Source organism: Pundamilia nyererei, unplaced genomic scaffold (assembly GCF_000239375.1).
Source record: "Pundamilia nyererei isolate P.nyererei 1_Seehausen unplaced genomic scaffold, PunNye1.0 scaffold00016, whole genome shotgun sequence".
Taxonomy (NCBI): domain Eukaryota; kingdom Metazoa; phylum Chordata; class Actinopteri; order Cichliformes; family Cichlidae; genus Pundamilia; species Pundamilia nyererei.
The window spans coordinates 1,879,012-1,884,333 of NW_005187417.1; the positions used below are offsets into that span (position 1 = coordinate 1,879,012).

Consider the following 5,322-nt stretch of genomic DNA (forward strand, 5'->3'; position numbering starts at 1 on the left):
CGCATACCTCTTATTATCCATACATTCCGTTATCTTTTCCATTAAATCTATCAGTGCCAAAGCTGTTGATCTGTTGCTTCTGAACCCATACTGACTATCTGTCATTAATTCATATTTTTCCACAAAACTGTCAAATCTTTTTATGAAGAGTTTTTCCAGTATCTTAGAGAACTGGGAGAGTATTGACACTGGTCTAAAGTTTGTAAAATGATGCCTTTCACCGGTTTTGTAAATGGGAATAACTTTAGCAGCTTTCATTTTTTGTGGAAAAAAAATGACAAGTTGAATATATATTTTAATGGTTTTACAATACCATCAATAACTGTCTTTACTGTTACCATATCAATATCATTCCAGTCTGTACTGGTTTTATTCTTAAGTCCTCTAACTATGTCATAAATCTCTTTCTCTTCCACTGCTCTTAAAAACATTGAGCTACTATTCCTTTCAATATTTTCACCAGTGTCCCTTTCTATTCCATCAACCTTTATTTCTTCTGCCAGTTTTGGCCCTATATAGGCATAGGCTTTACTACCAGTACAGTAAAGCATACCTGGATATACTTACTGTACTGGCTGAGTGCTGGAGCTTTTTAAGTTATGGGTACACAAAACTTTAAAAATTCCAGCAACACTTTCTTTTGTTTTTGATGGTTTCTCAAGCTTTTCTAGTCACTGCCAAGAATGTGCATAAAATGAATTAATACACACTTTTGAATGCCATTTCTTTTTCTGGGATTTATCAGATTTATCTGTTTGGATCTACTGATCCTCTGGTTATTCCCTGTGGACACAGCTACTGTATGAACTGTATTAAATGGCACTTCGATGACGAGGATCAGATCATGTGGTCAAAAAGTCTAAGTCAAAATTCTCAGCATTTGCCAATTACAGCTTCTTAAGTCATATAGATATTTTTAATATTCTACTTCTCAGAAATAATTTACGATTTCCAGCTGTGAATTCCATCTTTACATTTTTTAACATTATATACTAGAGGGAACTTGATGAAATGACCAATATAGATATACGCCCAGTAGCAGAATATCTTGTAGTTATGTTTTACTCCCCTCTGGTGGCCAAATTAAACATGAGCATGCATATTTAATTAATACTTTAATTTGTTGCTGATTAAAGTATTTTAGAGTTCATTTGGTGTTAAAATGACACTAGATGATCAATAATTCTTTTTAACTGCATAAAAATGAATGAAAGGTTTAATGAACCTGCCGCACAAAATGAAAACAGTATATATATGATAAACACAAATCATGCTGTTTTTAAATCTATTATGTATAAAATAAAATGACCTAAAAAACAAACAAACAGTCGTTTTAGTTGCTAAGTCGTTTGGTTACTGCAGGGTTAATCTGCATGATCACGTCTCAGTTGCTACCTGTCAACTTTTGTGGGAGTCTGAATCCTTCCTTCTCCGCTCAGAACTATTCACACTCTGAGAGGGGAAATGGCTGATCAAGGAGTTCAGATTGATGGCGACAAACTCTGCTGTTCAATCTGTTTGGATCTACTGAATGATCCTGTGACTATTCCCTGTGGACACAGCTACTGCAGGGACTGTATTAAAATTCACTGGGATGGACAGGATCAGAAGCACATCCACAGCTGTTCTCAGTGCAGACAGACCTTCATAGCCTGTCCTGAAGAAAAGCACCATGTTAGCAGAGTTGGTGGAGGAGCTGAAAGAGACTGGACTGTATACTGTTCCTGCTGATCACTGCTATCCTGGACCTGGAGATGTGGCCTGTGATGTCTGCAGTGGGAGAAAGCTTAAAGCCATCAAATCCTGTCTGCAGTATCTGGTCTCTTACTGTGAGCAACATCTCCAGCCTCATCATAATGTAGACGCATTAAAGAAACACAAACTGGTCGACCCCTCCGAGAAGCTTCAGGATACCATCTGCTCTCGCCACAATGAGGTAATGAAGATTTTCTGCCGCACTGATAACAGATGTATCTGTTATACCTGCTCCATAGATGAGCATAAAGCCCACGAGACAGTCCCAGCATCAGCTTAAAGGACTCAAAGACAGAAAGACCTCGATCCATGCCGTGAAAAAATTCAACAAAGAATCGAGAATAGAAAAAAAGACGTGAATTTGCATAAGCAGGAAGTGGAAGCCATCAATCAGTTCGCTGATAAAGCTGTGAGGGACACTGAGAAAATATTCAGTGAGCTGATTCTCCTCATTGAGAAAAGAAGCTCTGATATGAAGCAACAGATCAGAGTCCAGCAGGAAACTGAAATAAATCGAGTCAACGAGCTTCTGGAAGAGCTCGAGGAGGAACTCAATGAGCTGAAAAGAAAAGATACTGAACTGGAGAAGCTCTCTCACACAGAGGATCACACCCAGTTTCTGAATATGTTTCCACTGCTCTCAGATCTCAATGAATCTTCAGAGTCACGGTGTCCCACAGCCCGTCCTTTGCTGTATTTTGGGGATGTGCCGGCTGCTGTGTCAGAGGTAAAAGATAAGCTACAGGGCATTCTTCAGAGGGGATGGCAAAAAGTTTTCGCAGACAGTGATTAATGTGGATGTGTTGGTACCACAACCAGAGCCCAAAACCAGAGCTGAATTCTTAAAGTTTTCAACTCAGCTCACACTGGATCCAGACACTGTAAACACGAGGATGTTATTATCTGAAGAGAACAGAAGGGCAACATTTGTTAGTAAAAAACAGGCATATCCAGGTCACCCTGAAAGATTCATGAATAGGTCTCAGGTCCTGAGCAGAGAAAGTCTGACTGGACGTCACTACTGGGATGTAGAGTGGAGTGGGTCTGGTATGTATGTAGCAGTCGCATACAAAAGCATTATGAGAACAGGAGATGAAAGTGAATTTGGAAATAATGATAACTCCTGGGCGTTAAGGTGTTCTTCCAGTCACTATGAATTAAGTCATAAAAGAGTATGTGAATGGTTTTCAGGTCCTCAGTACTCCAGAATAGGAGTGTACCTGAGTCACACAGCAGGTGTTCTGTCTTTCTACAGCATCTTTGACACCATGATTCTCCTCCACAGAGTCCAGGCCACATTCACTCAGCCGCTGTATGCTGGACTTAGAGCTTATCATTTCTTGGGTGCAGACTTGTCTGCTGTGTTTAGTGAGCTGGAGCAGATGGACACTGTTACAGAATGAAGAGTCAAATTACAGCATTTACATTTATGTTAGACTACTTTTAATTAACTGCTTTAGCCCACTTACAGTGAAAATGTAAAAAAAATCTAGTCATTGAACTGTGTAGCATGTTAACACTATTGGAAGTAAAAATAACTTGAACTCCAATTTCGAAAACAAAACTTACTTTTTTCTTTTTTTTTTTTTATAAAGCTCTGACTTGTATTATGAGTATGAGTCTGTGGTCTGGGAGAGAGTCCTGTCTGCAAAATATAGCATATAATGACCAGTGCTGGGCAATTAATTATATAGTTACTTCTTCAAAAAAGTAACTCAGTTTGGCAAACAACAAAGTTTTTTGCAGCTTTTTTTTTTTTTAATGCAGCCAAGGCATTTTTAAATAAACATTTTGTAGTGAAGTAGATTCTGGAGTAGGATTTTACATGATGTCCACAAACGCACCACTGACATCCACACCTTCCCAGCCGATAATTAGCAGGCTTATAAGAAACAGCTGCGCTTCACTACAAGAAGGAGGCATTTGGCAGTCTGGTTTGCACTATACTGCTGCTGTTGTCTTGTCAATTATGTGATGCTTTTATATATTTTTTTATATAACAGTACTTTGGGGTGAAATTGTTTTATGTAGATCTTTTATTAGATCTTTTATATATATATATGTAAACATAGCCCTTTGTACAAAATAACCTTGGATGTACAGTTTATTAGATTTGACAGCACCCTCAAGTGGTCAGATTAGTTATGACAGAAGCAGAGATGAGGAAACATACTCAACATTTTCTAACACTGCTGTTACATAATATTAACCATGTCCATGTATAGTTGTTGTTTTGTTTTGTCTGCCAGTTCTACTAGTGAATGTCACAATTGCTGCAAAAAAGCTACCAAAGGCAGACTGCAGTGTAAATGCTGAGTGACACACCTGCTGTCAGACCTGCAGGTTGATCCCTGTGCTGTTGTCATCTGTGTTATAGTGGACACAAACTATTTTTTTTTGGAGTTGTATAAATAATTTGTGTGCCTTCTTTTTTGATGCAGAACACCTGATTGTTCTGTAAATAGTTTTATATAAAAAATGTCTAAGCCTTGGCTGCATTTTTAGGTAGATAGTACCATATAACTATGTTGTTTGCAAAACTTGTGCATAGTTTTAAAAAATGTAAAATTTCTATTTGCATTTCAAGTTATGAAAATGATTCGTTAAACATGCCTGTGGTTTTTACGGTCAAAAATATCCCTTTCTTCTCGTATTTTAAATTTTGTCTGAATTTAGATAAATTGTGCTGATACAGTATGTCAAAATGAGAAAATAACAGATTAGCAAGATAAACAGTTTTTAAAGGTGAAATGTAGAGGCCAAATCAAAAGTAGTCAGAAAGTCGGCCAATTATACCCTGGACCCCAGAGGGTTAAACGCTAAAAGCAAAGTTGTCACCAAGTACTGTTTCTATTTGTGTGTATTGCTGCAGCTTCTTTGAGTATTAACTTGGTGCCTTTGGGTGAAATAATGGTAAAATGACTGATCCATATGGTCCCAGAGAATAGCCACTTGTTTCTGTGCTACCAAAGTTCCCAAAGTGCTACCAAGCTTTCATTCAAACTGTGTTTATCGTCAGCACCTACACATTAAACTACTTAAACATTATAAATGTCTTCAAGCTCACACTGAGGCCTGTGGGACACTATCAGCCACTGAGACAGTAGACACATTTATGTGTGTATTTGTATATGAATATTTCATACTTTAATGCTGCCTGTTTATCTAAGGGAGATAAACAAAATACATTGGAATTGTACATAATAATATCATAGATGATAAATTCAATAGATTTTAAGTAGATGCTTGTGCATTCTTAAAGTCTTATATGTTGAATTGAACTATGTGATCTGTTCAAGCCTCTCCCAATCAGTGCTGTTCTCCATGCCTGTCTGACTGTACATGATGTTATTAGCGCAAAAACTAAAGGTGATCATTTAGGACTTCAGCAATAATACAGACAGCAATGTACAGGGTGGTCCATTTATATGGATACACCGTAATAACATGGGAATGGTTGGTGATATTAAAGTCCTGTTTGTGGCACATTAGTATATGTGAGGGGGCAAACTCCTCAAGATGGGTGGTGACCATGGTGGCCATTTAGAAGTCGGCCATCTTGGATAC

At 37.8% G+C, this 5,322-nt stretch overlaps 1 pseudogene; it reads left to right on the top strand.

Annotated features, from left to right (window-relative positions):
• Positions 1-1,464: 1,464 nt before the first annotated feature.
• On the top strand, positions 1,465-2,035 carry LOC102215131 (E3 ubiquitin/ISG15 ligase TRIM25-like; annotated as a pseudogene).
• Positions 2,036-5,322: the final 3,287 nt, after the last annotated feature.